Here is a 17649-nt window from a genome sequence, read left to right as displayed (position 1 = left end):
CTTCTATGTGGCACACCTCATCACAAAAGGTTTCTCATCCAGGAAAAAAGAGGTCATAATTCCCCTCTCCTCATCTCTCATAAGACCCATTATAGAGTACAATGCCCCTTTTTGTATGTACCTCACAAGATATCTACAACAACTGGAAAAGCCACAGAAATACCTCACAAAGAGGAGTACCGGCCTCAAACAGATGCCCTACGCAGACTGTCTCAAAAAACTCCAGCTTTACTCCATCACATATCTCCTACTCAGAGGCAATTTCTGCCTAACATACAAAGCTATGTCAAACCCAGAGGTGTTGGAAATGCTCCACTTAAAGAAATCTGAATTCCTCTGAGCTACACACTCTAGGGACCTAAACCTTATCACCACAATAAACAGAACATGCTGGAGGGATAGATTCCTGTCCCAGAGACTTCCCATACTCTGGAACAAACTATCTATCTATATCAAACAAAGCTCCTCATTAGCACTCTTCAAGAAAAATCTTGATGACTGAATGTGAAATAGGAAATACTCCCAGGTAATCACCTCTATGGCTCTGCTCGACCGGGTCACAGGAAAATAATTTTCTTGGATGGTGAAAGCCAGGGTACCTTTTTGACTAGGCTTATATAGACCCTGGGGCCAATAGCCAAGTACCTACCTATGAACCTATGCTTTACTGTTTTAAAAACATTTAATATATGCTTAATACATACTAAAAGTATAAACATTGGTATTTTTGTTATTCATACAATAGTCTTTTAGAATCCAATATGTTCTATTAATGATTGATGGAACATTAAAATTTATATCAGGTATAGTATTTGAAGCTAGAATTACTTCATATAAGAATTTCCAACTTGAGCTACATGTTGAATTTAGCCAAAGACTCACAATGTTTAGAATGCAGATTTAATGTAAAGATCAATATTAGGGAATCAAATACAATTCTTTCCCAACTTTTTATGCCAATCATAAGACATGCTTGGTTTTTGAGGATACTATAAAAATTGTAATAATATATAATTTAGCCTTTTAATAGTTTTTTAGGGGATAGTAAGACCAGTGACTGAGCGAGGTATACTATTTTTGGCAAGATTATCATTTTTATTAATATGTCTGTCTTCCATTGAGAAGTAAATTTTATTCCAACTTTCAACTAGTTTTGATATACTATTATCTAATTCTTTTTATAATGTAATAATACTGATTCCTTCCTTTTGGTTTTTATATTAATTCCTAAGTACTTAAGTTGCTTGTTTTCCCAATTCAATTATTTGTAATTTTCTTAAAGTGGAGGTTATTTTTTGTGTATTAACATTGTTTCTGTTTTATTATGATTGCATTTTTAGAACAGAGATTTTCTCAAATAATTTTATTGATTTAACAGTACTTTCTACATAAGATTCAATATTACTAGTAGTTAACAAAATGTCATTTGCTAATAATTGGATTTTAGAATTATAATTATCATTAATAGAGAAACTTTTATTTCATTGGTATTTCTGATGTATGTGACAAAGGGTTCTATTGATAAGGCAAACAGTAATGGAGACAGTGGCCATACTTCTTTTGTTCCTTTTAATATTTTAAAAGAACTAGAAATAAATTATCCAATTTTAACAAAAGAAAATGTATTACTATATAGTTTCATTATTATTTCTATAAATCCTGAAAAAAATTATATTCTTTAAGTACTTTTTTGCAAATATGTCCAACTGATTGTATCAAAAGATTATATATGTCTAGACTTAGTATTGATAGTTCTTTTTATTTTTATTAGCAATATATATTAAATATAAATGTCTGATAATGTTATATTTTACCTTTCTTTCTAAGATAAAGCCAGTTTGATCTCCATTAATTAGTTTTGGTATTATATCATTTAACATTTTTGTCAAAATAGCAATTGAAATTTTATAGTCTACATTTAATAAGGGGGCTGCTGCAGTGGTGCAGCAGTTAGCATTGCTGCCTTACAGCAAGAGGTCCTCCGGTTCGATCCACAGCTGGGGTGCCTTCTGTACAGAGTCTGCATGTCCTCCCTGTGGTTGCATGGGTTTCCTCTGGGTGCTCCAGTTTCCTCCCACATCCCAAAAACATGCTGTAGGTGGATTGGATACTCTAGATTGGCCCTAGGCATGAGCGTGTGCATGTGTGTGCCTTCCGTGGAAGGTTGGGTGCCAGGCTGGCAATTCGACACCATAAAACTCGACTGCCAATCATGAGTGGACAGGTGATCTGCTGTGGCAACCCCATAACTGGGAAAAAGCCAAAAGAAGAAGAAGATGGCTACATTTAATAAGGAAATGAGAAAATAAGAAGTACATATCTTAATATACTTGTCTAGTTTTAAAATAGGAGGATATTAAAGAGAATTTCCATGAAGGTGGAATATTTAATGAACTTCTAACTTCATCAAATGCATTTATTAAAATTTTTAAGATATTATCTGGAATTATTTTATATATTTCTGAAATCAAACCATCTAGATTAAGAGCCTTATTATTTTTCAAATTGTTTATTTGACGATAAGAAGTACATATTTTATATCCACTGTAGACATCTACATATATCTATATATATATATATATATATATATATATATATATATATATATATATATATATATATTACACACAGATATAAGCATGTGCAATATACAAATACATATGAATTAGTGTGTAATAAATTTATAAATATACAACATTATATATATATATATATATATATATATATATATATATATATATATATATATATATATTATATTATATAGATATATATATATATAAAATGGTTTAGCATACAAGGCTGGCGAGGTAAAGGGTCCATTTCCTGTGTAGTCACTGTTCTCCCGGCATCAGGAACAAATCCTGCAGACATGAGGCTAACATGGCACATACTTGGAACTGAGAATGCAGCCTGGTATATTATGCAGTCACATGAAGTATTATTTCTAGCGTATGACAAGGGATTAAGAGACTTATTTCTAAAGTGACTTTAGGAAAGCTAAATTCTCAGGTACAGTAGGGGCAATAACGTAGGTAGGAGGTGTAAAGTTGGCCCAAAATATGTCTGCTAATATATTAGCTATGTCCTTAGGGTCATAATGGGTGATATACAGGACTTAAATGCATTGTTAGGATAGGATTCCTTAATTTTCTGACATATTAGACTTTCCTGTGGAATCGTTCAACATGCTTAAAAACACTATTAGAAAATGGAAATCAGAGTATAAACTTTTTTTCTTGCAGGCATGTTTCAGTGTAGTCTTTGTTAGGGGTACAGGGAATTTCTTGCAACTTTCCTTTGTTATACACTATTAAAATACAGGGAGGTGGATTCCCGAAATTTACCATTATATTTGGGGTTGAGGAGTAATGCCTTTTCTGTGGCAACTATGTAGGCGCTAGTAGAAACCAGAGGTGGATGTTGCATCCCTCTCAGTTGGGCCCATTTACAATGGATTAATAATTTTGCCAAAATAAGCCCCTAAATATGGTTTCATTTCATGATGTGGTGGTACCACTACACCAGACAGAGAAAATAATGGATTTGTGATTTAACCAGAAATATGGAGTGGCCTGGATGCGGAAAAGCTGACAAAGGAGTGGTAAGACACCAACTAATCCATTCAGGGGACAGGAAGGTAAGTTTCTAGATGAAACATGCTGCTGGAAACCAAATGATGACTAGGTACTAAAGCAGGTATAAGGTGGTCCAAGGTTTAAACCTCATTCAGCAACGCCAGATACATTTGATGCAGTTCTCAGCATGGGTGCAGAAGTGTTCTCAGCATGAGTGCAGAAGTGTTGCCATTTAAGAGGTCATAGCATGTCCCATTTTGATGGGAGCATGTACTCTGCCATCAGGACTGGCATTGGAGACTATATATTAGAGCCAACAGTAAATAGTTGCCATCAACTCTATGGACAAATTGGCAGCAGTAGGCTTAGATGTCAGTGCAGGGCTCAAGGACCAATATATAAAAAGGTGGCTAGACCAACACCAACTTTTGATATGCAGACGGATATTTTTGAAATTAAAGACACATAGCCCATATTGCTACAAGATGCAAGACAAGATCAGTGGACACTGAGAAACGCATTTAAAATTACCTATGGTATACTAGTCATCTCACAAGCTGAAAACAGTTACTGAAGTAATTTGATTACCAACAGTTTCAAATCTTTCAGATGGTCAGACTTATGATTAAAGAGGGAGGATATACATCCTCATGACCATGGATGTAAGAGAATAAAAAGGCCCAGGGAAAAAAGCTTTGGTATGTAAAGAAAGGAACATTACAGCTGAAAATACAATCACTAGAAAGACGAGAACAAGGAGGGATTAAAAGAAGATTTTGCAAAAGCATCTGGACGCATACAATGCCAATGAAAATAAAAATCTAGTGCATTTCTCAAAGTTGAACTATTCTAGCTTTCAGACCAGTCTTCTCTTGACAAAAGTATACAACGTTACAAATTTGTGCCCATGTCCCTTAGAAAGTAAAACAGGTTTTCAGCAGAGCTCCTGGCTCCATAATGTGCAAGTCATTTTCATCGTCAGTTTTATCTTGTTCAAGATTTCACCCAAGCTTATCCCAGCAAAGATATAAAAAAGTAATTATCCTGAACAGGACACTGCTAAAGTCAGAAACACACTTATTTAGGGCAAACACCAAAGCAATGGAATTAGAAAGGGATGGTGATTCAATTAAATACTCATGGACATCTGCCATAACACAGCCTTCCTCTACAAAAGGATCAGCTCTGCAGCTAGTGTTACACCCATTCAGGAGTTTGTAAGCACCTGAAGACCAGGCTATTTCCTAGATTAATTTTACACAGCATTCATGATGAAATGTGCCTGGCCCAGGACTGCTTCATCCAGCTGAGGAAACCCTAGCTAGCAAAGAAATAAGGTAGAGTTGCAGTAGGCATACCTCATGAAGACTTCTACTTTAGCGCAAGATCCAAGACTCCAAATCCCCAGGTTGTCAAACAGTATGCCTAATAAACTTATTTACAATCCTAAGCTTGCCTCAGCATCCGAACATCCACAAAACACACAGTAAGAGTGGCAAGACTGAACAACAAGAGATATTGCTGCAATTTTGGCTTAGAGTTTGTTTTGACTTATTTATTGCAATCTGGAAAAAAGTACCATCCATAAAATTCAGTACAATTTCTGACTCTCCATAGGCATAACCTCATACACACTATCATGCCGATAAAAGCAGACAATGGATTTAAAGTTTGGCAGATTATAACAGAAGCCTACTTTGGCTAGTGCGAGGGATAACTGTACTGTGGCATTACATTTGCTAGTACTTATGAGGCTGGTGTAGCAAGTGATCCACCCACCAAGTCTTGGTAAGTGATACTATCAAACATAGAGAATTATGAAATATCTGCTTCCTGAAATTCTGCATGCTAAAGGTGAAAAAAATGCCAGAAACTAAAACTGGTAAAAAAGCACTTGTTTTGCAGTGGGGCAACCCCCCCCCCCCCAATACACCCCTCAAGACTTGTACATAACAGCTCCATACTCCCACAACCTGAAAGCAGAAATTTCCCAAACAAGCAAATCATTACCAGTGCACACATAAGAAATCATTGCTGGTGCAATTTCTAAGGAAACACCATTTGGATTATGATGTTAGTATTTTCCCCTGCATGCTACTGACACTTAGTTTCACCTTGAGCATGTGTGGGGGAGCCTTCCTGAAACTGCTCTATTAGTATAATTAGTTGCATTTTTAAATTGTTAGAAATTGTCACATTTATGTTTTTTGAATATACTTCTAATTTAGTATATACCCCCCCCCCTCAATTATATATCCCACTCATTTACTTTGTACTGTAGATGTTACATTACAAAAGGCTTTACATTTTTAAATTTAATACTAGAGAAAGGTATTGTAGAATTGGCTCCTTTAGCTATGTCAGACACTGACCTCTGGTGGAGGCCAGGAGCCTTACAATACATCTCAGATTAAACTCCTGTGGCAATGACATTCTTAAAAGATTGCACTACCACTCTTCACAGCTAGAGATGTCTGCGAGACCATTGCTCCCCATCCTATGGCCCACATACCATTGAGGCAGACTTCCCAAGGAGGCCAGCCTGAGATGACCCTCCACTGGAACAGTAATCAAGAAGCCTCACCACTGGCAAGTGCAATTTCCCTTACGAGCACACAGAGGCCACAGTCAGTCCAGAGTTGGTTACTGCCTCTTTCTCCAGATCCCCACTGGTACAGCTACAGAGTTGAGATCTCAGCCGAGTAACTAAAACAAAGACCTCCAGCACACTCTGTCCAACCAGTGCTTCATGTCCCTGCCCAAGTAGCTGACACACACACAGGTTTAATTTACTTTACACACACCTGGGAAAGGCTTGCACAGGTATACTAGCTATGCTCCCTTCTGACCACACTGTAATGTAGTTACCACTGCCACCAGTCGCTCCTCATCAGCTACTTTAGGTGCCCTTAAAGGGTGTCTAATCTTACTGTGTAATATGAATACAAATGAATACAAATGGTGGTTAGAACAAGAGCAAAGGAGTGGCCCACACAGTGATACCAAATAAACAGGCAAGTACTCTCTAAACTTAAATATCTCTACACAGATCAGCCACAGTGAAACTTTTAAATATATTTAATAAATATATATTCACAGGGACAGTTCAAAACCAACAAAATATATCTAAACTTTATCTAAGCTTTACTATCTTCCTGTATCTAAAAGAATTATACTATACCCTAACTAAACCCACACATAAGGCTGCTGTTTAATCTTAGCCTTACTACAGGATACGTACCCAAAGAATGGTATACGGCAACTGTGGTCCCACTCCACAAAGGCGGTGCTTCTACGGACCCTGGAAATTACCGCCCCATAAGCTTGACGAGCCTTGTCTGCAAAGCTATGGAGAGGATCATAATGGAACTCATAAATAAAGACATTGGGGACCTACAGACACTGGATCCTACCCAATTTGGCTTTGTCAAGGGCAGATCCTGCCTCTTGAACTTGGTTGACTTTTTTGAAACAGTCACTAAGGCCATTGATGAGGGTAAGGCAGTTCACACAGCCTACCTTGACCTAGCAAAAGCGTTCGACACAATACCCCACTCGGGCATCATAGAAAAGCTCACCAGCTTAGATGTAAACCCATATGTCACAAGATGGGTTGCAAACTGGCTCAAGGACAGAACACACAGGGTTAGAGTTGCTGGTGCCATGTCAGACTCTAAGCCGGTCACAAACAGTGTCCCATAGGGCTCAGTCCTGGGCCCCCTCTTGTTCGGCATTTATTTTTCTGAAGTGCAGGCAAACATAGGGGGATTGTGGCTGACAAAATTTGCAGATGACTGCAAACTGGGCACCATAATTGACACTCCATCAGACACAGACATCCTCCAGAGAGGTCTCATAGAAATGGATAACTGGTGCCAGAGCCATGGCCTTAAGCTAAATGCCAAAAAATGTATAGTCATACCCTTTGGGAAAAACAAGGTAACCCCTAATTACCACATAGGTGGTAATCCATTAAACACGGAAGAAGTTATCAGAGACCTGGGGACCCAAGTTGACAGTAACCTCTCTTTGACACTCACATTGCCAAAGTGGTTAGGAAGACCTTCTACATTTCCCACCTGATCATGAAGGGATTCACATCCAGATCAGGAGAGGTCATTGTACCCTGTACTCTTCACTTATCAGACCAATGATTGAGTACAACGCCCCATTCGGAATGTACCTTACCCGACACCTGCAGCAGTTGGAAAGACCCCAAAAGTTCCTCACCAAAAGGATAAAGGGGCTCAAACATATGTCATACGATGCCCGACTGAAGAAACTCCAGCTCTATTCAGTCGCATACCGTCTGCTCAGAGGTGATCTGTGCCTGACATACAAGGCCATGTCCAACCCGGAATTAATGGACATGCTCCACCTCAAAAAATCCAAATCCACCAGAGCCACAAGAGCAAGAAACTTAAAGCTCAACATGGATATAAATAGGACGTGCTGGAGGGACAGATTCATCACCCAGAGACTCCCTACACTATGGAACAGAATCCCAGTCCATGTGAGGCAGAGCCCCTCACTGACTCTGTTCAAGAGAAATCTTGACGAGTGGATGGGAGATCGTAGGTTTACCCCGGGAATCTGTGTCACTGCTGGACAGAGGCACAGCAAACTAATGGGTATAGTATTCTCATCCTAAGGGGTGGTGAAAGCCACACACACTCTGGTAGGCTTATAAATGCCCTAGGGCAGATAGCCTAGTATGAACCTATGAACCTATGAACCTAAAACGTCTCTTACACGGACTGAGCGTGGATATGCTAAATACCTCACTTGCAGCCGAAAGGCATGCAAATGAGGTAGAGTAGCGATCCATGAAGCAGAAAGCAGCCCGTGTAAGAGCTGTTTTAGCTGCAGAAATGTACTCAGTTGACAACTGAGTACATTTCTGCAAAAATCATAATAGAGCCATGTCAGCTCCAAATAAAGGGTGCATATGTGTCAGGCAGCATGCCAATGGCCAAATATGTGGCCAATGGCAAGGTACCCTGATGCAAATATGAAAAATAAATCTTTTTTTTTTTTTTTCGGCGATCGCCGATGTTTAAACGCAGTGCAGCCCTGCACAAATGGGCTACGCTATATAAAACATATAAATTAAGGTTATAAACCAACAAATGTGGGTTTTATGCAATACATGGATTTACAATACAGGGATCAGCAGACCAAAAACAACATGGCCACTGTTTAGTGGTTGTTAAGGGGGGAAGCCGAGTCTAAGAGATGTAACTAAGCATTAGTAGGCAATCTGATGTAAATGAGTGTTAGGATACTGAATTCCACTGTCACATAGCAAATGAACACATTCTGAGTAGTGTAAGAGATAGATAAGGGGGAGGAATAGAGTAGGAAATAGGTGACATCACAGGGGGAATTGTAGAAAGAAATGCAGTTCATTGGAGGTCAATTTTACATGACAGATGTCAGACACATATCATGGAAAGAGGAGTGCCACAAGATAAGCATGGGAAAGTCAAGAAATGGAAGGTGTACACTGTTACTTACACCAAAGTTTCTTGTTGGGCGTGCATGCGCACGAGTGCGCACCATGAAGTGCGAGTAGGGCAGTGTGTACATGTGTAAGGCAGACTGAGCATGTGGGAGCCTGTTGGCAGACTTGTAAGATTGATTGCACTGGTGTGCGCGCGCGTTTTAACCCGAATAAGCAGATTCTGAACTGTGTAAGCATGTGTGCATGCGTGTAAGCCACTGTGAGCATGTTTCTGCTAGTAAGCATGTTGCTCCCCCCTGAGGAAACAGAAAGGAAAAAGGAAGCAACAGAAATAGTAGGAAGCTAGCAGGGAATACTGCTGTAGCTAGCAGGTGAAAACAATTAGAAGCAGGCAATTACACAGGCAGAATAGTAGCTCAGCCAAGCACTTAAAACTCTGCAAACAGCAGTGCAGGATGTTTCTCTCAAGAGACACTGCAAGACAGGAGTAAGCTATTAGAAGTGAAAACTGAAAAAGCTGAACTCAGAGCAGAAATGCTAGGGGCTGCCATAGCTGTCATAAGGAGACATAGGCAACTTGCTGAGGGTGGTGACAATGCAGATGGTGCCAGACAACCCACAGTGAGGAGACGGAGAAGAGTGTACAGGCCCAGGGTCACCTACCATGGGTTACATGAGCTGGAGATAGTAGAGCGCTATAGAGTGGACAGAGACCTCCTGCAGCAAATTGTTGAGCTGTGCAGGCCACGCCTCACACACAGAACCAACAGAGGGGAACCCATCCCAGTGGAAACCAAGATATGTGTTGGCCTAAGAATACTAGCAACAGGTACCTTCCAGGGGCCAACTGGTGATATGATGGGGATATCACAGGCATCAGCCTCCAGGGTACTGGACCAGTTCCTGGATGCCATGGCAGCACATGTCGGTGATCATGTATATTTCCCCAATGCCCGTGAGGTATTGGCCAGCAATATGCGTCTCTTCCAGCAAATAGCGGAATACCCTGAGGTAGTAGGTGCACTAGACTGCACGCACATACGCATCAAAGCACCAGCCGGTGAGCGGGGTATGGGCCTACATTAACCGCAAGGGCTTCCCCTCCATCAACTGCCAGGTCCTGTGTGATGCCCAGGGCATAATAATGAATGTGTGTGCTGGCTGCCCTGGGAGCTACCATGATTCCCATATCTGGCATTTGACGCAGCTGTACCAGACATTTGCCAATGGGGACACCCCACACGGGCACCTAGTGGGGGATGCAGGTTATGCACTGGAGCCATGGCTGATGACACCCATCAGAAACGCACACACACCTGAACAGGAACGCCATAATGAGGCACACGCACAAACACGTAATGTAATAGAACGTGTGTTTGGGTTGCTCAAGTCACGGTTCCGGTGTCTGGACACATCTGGTAGAGCCTTGCAGTACTCACCAACTACATGTACCCAAATTGTCATGGTATGTGCTATGCTACATAATATGATCTTGCAAAAACAGCTGCAGAAGGACCAGCATAGGGCCGGGCCAAACAGCCCTCCATCATTGCCAAGGCCATCACAGGCAGAGCGTGACTCGGAGGAGGAACAACCTGAGCCTGCCCCAGTAGGCAGAAGGAGGCATGCCCAGTATGCTCTGGCCTTGGCAAAGAGGCAACGCATAGCACATACACTGGCTCAGTAGGAACCCTGGGAATGATACCCCTTTCTGACTCACTCATATAATAACATGGATGCCTAAAATGACATAACCTGCTCTCAAACATGTACAGGGAGTGTAATATGTGCATCCGACAGAGGCAGCCCTGCAGCACCACCTGAGGCATGAATGCCATGTGTTATGTAATGTAACACCATGTAGTATATGCACACTTGAGGACCCTGACTAACATCCTACCCTCACCAAGCATGATGCCACAATATGATGATGGGATGATCAATTGCAATAATTGGCTGCAGTATTGCAGTTAGTCAAAGGGGATCCAATGTATGTCAGCCTGGGATGACATGCTGAGCATGACATGATGCTCCACCTGCTAGGGGTGGCGTGCACCTATCAGTCCAGGCCTCATGGATACCGGCAAAGGCTGTCATCACCCACAGCGTGCCCTGAATAGGTAAGGCTCAAAACACAAACCCACCTCCATAGGTACCACAAGGGATAATAACCTAGATGTAATGCTACCCAATGCCAGAAGTCTAAACAGCAAGATTTGTGCAGTGTAAACTCACCCAGTATGGAGAATGTTGATATCTGTCCTGTAACAGAAAACTGGGTCAAGGCTCACAACAGCACCCTAACAATACCAGGTTACACCTCATACTGTGCTGTACAGCCTCAAAACATGGAACAAGCTACAAAAGGAGGGTGACTAGCAATAATTGTCAAGGATAACCACCCCCCCCCCATGTTGGTACCACAAAAAGAAGCAGCATGGACTAGCCATGGTCAAGTAACAGTGGCTAAAACTGCTTCCCAGTTTATAGCTTGCTACAGACTACCATCCTAATACCAGGAACTGCACCTGGCCTATGTTGGAATACATGAATATATCAAGCCCCCCAAACCACATTATATTGGTTGACTGAAAATACCCAGACATAGACCGGGAGCATTATACTAGCTCCAACACTGTAGCAGAAAAGTTCCTAGAATCCATAAACCAAAATGCCCAGGAACAACGTACCACTCCCACAAGAGGGGTAAGCATACTGGATGTGATAATCAGCAACATGGGTACTGGATGGCAAGATGAGAAGTGTAACCCTCACTGGTAAGACCAGACCATAGAGTAATCACAGTGGATATACACATCCTGACCACAGTCCCTGCTCAGAAAACCACAGTGAAAAACATGTGTAAAGCATAAGCTGCACCCCTCCAAACTGATGTGTAATCCATTAAAGGCCCTGTGCAGGTGCAAAATATGGGCCACACCTCAGAACCTGTTATACAGGCATTCCATGAACACAGCCAGGAATGCTTGGATTATGCAATCACAAATAACAACAAGACACAATGCCATACATGCAGGCATCTGGCATGCTGGACTCCAGCCATTACCAAACCATGCAAGAGAATGAGGAAGCTACTACATGATAGAGCAAACATAAAAAGGGAAGTAATCACTGATCAGTAGTATGGCAATAAAATATGTCCACACATACAATCCACTAAGGCCAGCTACAACAAGCTGAATCTGTGAATCCTGAGGCAATGTTACACCTGCCCCAAGTACACAGACAACCCTCAACTCCCCCCAAGAAATACAAATATATGTGAGAGATGCAACCATTTATCCAAACCAGAGGCTGAGCTCCCTCAACTCAGTACTGCCAAAACTAGTCAGGAGGAGAAGGTAACCACACACACCACAAACCCAGTCCCACATAGACCTATCACAACTGCAAACCAAACACATAAACACAGGAAAACATTCCCGGATGCCCTAATTACAAACACACCACACCAACAGAGGCCTCCAAAATAGACACCCAAGCAACCACAACCTCCAAACATAGCACATGCAACACATAGTACACAAAGCTGGTGTGCCAAACAGTTACAGGCCAGAAGGAGAAACAACATGCCTGATACAGTTGTAATAGGTGACTCTATAGGCAGACACACTGCTGTCCCGCTCACCAGACTGAACAAGGGAAAGGGTACAGTAAGCTGCCTGTAGGCTGCTACAATACACCACACAACACAAGTACGCAGGTCACCCCAAAGCAAGTAGAAATATGATGCAGTCATTGTCCATGCTGGTGTGAATGACCTGAGATGTACCTCCCTGGACTACATGAAAAGAGACATAGATGAGCGGCCTGGAGTATGTACTCCAGGCCGGTTTGACATTGCCCATTTGCAGCATCCTACCCTCACCAAGAATGATGCCACAGTACAAACACAGAATGGTCAGCTTTAACAGGTGGCACAATTACTGCTGTCATTCCAAGAGGATCTAATGTCTATCTGCTTGGGATGTCATGCATGACAAGCCATGCTGCTGTTCCAGGGATGGCTTGCACCTGTTACCCCTGGGCATCTGGATATTGGATAAGGCTTTTGCCACCTCCATAGAGCCTTACGTAGGCAAGGCTGAAAAGACTAACCCACCACCCTAGAAAACATAAGTGGTAAGAAACATAAGGGTAATGCTGACCAATGCCAGACATGTAAACCGCAATATGCATGCTCATGAGGCCCTCCCCAGTATGGAGAACATCGATGTCTGTGCAGTGACAGAAACCTGCTGCAAGCCTACTGACAGCACACCAGCACTACCAGGTAATACCTCATATCATGCGTTATGGCCCCAAAACCTGGACCAAAACATAAAAGGAGGGGGAGTATCCATATTCAGCACAGACACCCATACGTTCAGGTAACTGACAATGCACGAAGCATCGGAGACCACCCATGTGCACCTAACCATAGGCAAAACTGCTGTACACTCTATAGCATGCTACAGACCACACTCTCACACACAGGAACCCCACCCAGACGTCCTGAAGACACTGGACAGTATGAATGTCCCACCAAATACCAAACAAGGTACTCACAAATTACCACATAGGTGGTAACCATTATGTATGGAAGGAGTAATCAGGGACTTAGGGACACAAGTGGACAGTTACCTGTTATGTGACACTCACATTGCCAATGTGGCTAGGAAGACTGTCTATATTGGACACCATATCATGAAAGGATTCACATCTACGTCAACAGAGGTCATTGTGCCCCTGTACTGTTCCCTTATCAGACCCATAATCTAGTACAATGCCTCATTTGGGATGTACCTTACCTGCCACCTGCAGCAGTTAGAAAGACCGCAAAGGTACCTCACCAAGAGGATAAAGGGTCTCAAATATATGTCATATGCTGCCTGGCTGTAGACACCCCAGCTGCTAATGCGTCTCTCTGAAGTGTCATAACATAGTTAGGTAGTGGTTTGAATCCTGCAAATGGCAAGTGTGTGTGTTTGGATGAGGGGAGTTTGTGTGTGTGCAAGTCTGTATGAAAGATATGTGCTTTTTGGCAATCGGGAGAACACACTACATGATGCACATTGCCCTTTCCAAACACTGATGATGTCAGCACCCTATAAGTACAGCTGGAGAAGGTAAACTTCCCAGTAATTCGACTAGTGCGCTCTGCTAATGCGTCTCTCTCAAGTGTCATAACATAGTTAGGTAGGGGTTTGGATCCTGCAAATGGCAAGTGTGTGTGTTTGGATGAGGGGAGTTTGTGTGTGTGCAATTCTGTATGAAAGATATGTGCTTTTTGGCAATCAGGAGAACACACTACATGATGCACATTACCCATTCCAAACACTGATGATGTCTGCACCCTATAAGTACAGCCGGAGTAGAGGAACCTCCCAGTAATTCGAATAGTGTGCTCCGCTAATGCGTCTCTCTCAAGTGTCATAACATAGTTAGGTAGGGGTTTGAATTCTGCAAATGGCAAGTGGGGGTGTAGTATGACACATACACATATATACCTGTGACCTTCAATAGTTCCCATGTCTGACACGTGCCTCAAGTGAATATATGGTATTTGCACTGCATAACATTATGACTGTGTCTTACTGTGCAGGGGCTGCATGCGGTATGTGTATATACAGTGTGAGTTGTATATGGTATCATCCTAACAGCGGGGGATACACATCTGGTCTGGGCCATATAGACTACATGTAGTCGATGAACAGGTGCTGCATGTTCACACTTGTTGTGGGAGTGGTAACATGTTGTTCCACTGCAATTCAGTGACTACATGCTGGGAACCTTTCAGCTAGTGTGTTGTAGCTACAGTAATGCTCACACACAATGTTCGGCTGGATGCAGTCTAGCCATGTAAAGACATATCTAGAGACTGTCATATTCCCAGTGTTGTTAGGGAGGACAGGTGGGTTTCCTGTGTATGGGAGGGTTGTGTGTGCCAGGCTATGAACCAGAGGGCAGTGCAACACACTGTTAGCTGCACATGGATAGGCCCTGATGCTTTGTACTGTGCCAACAACCTAGAGGTGTGTGTATCTGTGGTGCCTTGAGATACCTCCCCCCTGTTCATGTGTGGTACATGTGTAGGGGACAACAGGCATGGTATGAGGTATAACCTGGCAGTGATGGGTTGCACCTGTGAGCCGTAAATCAGGAATCTGTTACTGCACAGATATTGCAGTTTACTGTGCTGAGGACAGTGTCCAGTGCATGCATCTTGCGGTGTACACTGCTGGTGTTGTGTAGCATTACTGTTAGTGTCCTGTCACGTGTGATACCCGCGGAGGTGGCTATGTAATCTGTGCCCTGCAGCAAAAGGCACTATGTGTGTTTCAAGAGGCTTTGCCAATATACAGTAGCCCATGGGTGACACGTGCAAGCTGCCCCTCGCAAATCATTGTGGCTTCCCTAGCATGTAAGCACAAGCTGACAGCCATTGGATACCCTATGAATGACATTGGAGGTTGAGCAGAATGTAGACATAGAACACCCTTCCTACATATTGTGGTAGCATACCTGGTGAGGGTATGATGGCAACCAAGGTCAGGCTCATACCAGCCCATGCCACATGCTGAGAGAGCCCTTCTATGTTCCCTATCATGTAGTCCAGGGAGGTATATCTCAGGTCATCCATAGTGGCATGGACAATGACTGAGTCATATGTGTCCATGCCTCTGACTGCCCTGTATGCATGTGTTATGTGGTGGATCATAGTGCTCCACGGGCATATCACTGTGACCTTCACCATGTACAGCCTGTTGAGCGGGACCCCACTGCACCGGCCAAGAGAGGTACCTGACACATCTGTAGCAGGTGTGTTGTGTAGCCCTACAGGCTGTGAGTGTTTGGCACGTGGGATGTGTGTGCCATGTGTGGCATGTGCTCTGTTCCGACTTAACGTATGCCTGTGTGACAGCTGCAAAGGTGTGTGTGATGCTCAGGCAGGATGCTAACCTGAGGCTCCAAGTATGCCCCAGTGTGTTCATGTGTTTGGATTGCTGTCAGTGCAGGTCTATGTCAGACTGGTATTGTAGTCACTGTAGTATGTCATGCCACCTGACAGGGTATGGCAGTACTGGGTTCAGAGTGCTCAGTCCCCAGATTGGCTATGTGGTTGCATCTCACACATGTGTTGTACGTTCCTGGCCAGGGGAGAGGGTTGACTGCATACATGTGGCAACTGTGACATTGCCACATGACTCACATATACCACAACTGGACCATAGAGGTGATTCACAGGTTACCTTTGCACATGCTATCATAGTAGTGTGATTGCCATGGTGATTACCAACACATAAGGCCAATGGGGAACAACATACTGAAGGTGAGTATGTGTGGGTGTACTGCTTCTGATTTCATAGCGCTGGTATTTATGACTGCACACGTGGGCAAATACCAGGTAAGTCATATGCTATGTGTCACAGGCAACGTACATGCGAACAGGACAGACAGTGACGTTATGTCAAGTGAGACATTGACATACATATAGTACGCTATGCAGATGTCACTAGGAATCCACAGAAGCTCTGTAAATCTGCATTGCAGGTGGAATCAGTGTTCCTGAGAACCTCAAGCAAACATGCATGTGAACAATGCTACAGTAAGCAGGGCTGGAAGTAGTCCATTGTACAACAAAGAAGGGGTTCCACTTCCAGTAGGTAACAGTGCAAATATGCAGGCTCTATAAACATGTACCCAGGAATGCACAGCTCAGATGTCCATGGTAAAACTGATATTATTTAACATTTAATTTAATTTAAATTAAATTGGTACTGCACACATATCAACATGTGCAAACATCCACATTGCATAGTCGTTGTGGGCAACATGCCACCATTAGTGTACATGTCCATCATTGTGTATCACTACATGCAATACCTTCTCCCCTGTGCTACCTATGTATGTGGCTATCTGTTGACATCCTTACCACCGCTATGCAATAATGTGCAGCTGTTACACTATGGTACTTACTATGGGTGTAGATAACAATTCAGGACAGTCATACAGTTACTGCATCAGGCATGCTGGGATATACACACAATCATATCAGCACACTGTACTGTTACCAACATGATACTAGTAATACACTTCTATGTAGTCACCCTGTGCATCAGCAACATGTTAACCTGTTCCTGCACTGATGTTGGAGATTGCAGGAGGTGGCACAGTTTCATCATATGCACAGGGTGTGAACTAGGTATGCCTGAGTATGCCACTGATACCACCATTTGACATGTATGTGTATGTGTGTTGGTGAGGGACAGCAGTACAGGGTGGGGCACTGTTGGTGCAGTGTGTGCGTGTATGTGGTAGCCCTAGGTGTTAACATTTTGCATGTGTGTATGCATGCACACAGTTCCACCTCATGGCTGCCATATACTTGAGTTTGTGGACAGCCACAGACTGCACCTGGCAGGTCATACAGATCAGTGTCTGTGGCCATGGACATGGTACCTGTGCCTGGCAGGGTGCTATGGACCGTATCCAGTACTAAGCCAGACTGGGTACTGTCATCAGAAGCGGGTGTTCGTTGACTGGACACAGGTCCCTGTTGGGACTGTCCAGAGCCACGTGCACGTGGTCTTCTGGGGTGGTCTG

The sequence above is a fragment of the Protopterus annectens genome, chromosome 10.part0, assembly GCF_019279795.1.
Source record: "Protopterus annectens isolate FY-2018-M chromosome 10.part0, PAN1.0, whole genome shotgun sequence".
NCBI lineage: Eukaryota > Metazoa > Chordata > Ceratodontiformes > Protopteridae > Protopterus > Protopterus annectens.
This window is presented reverse-complemented; position numbering follows the sequence as displayed.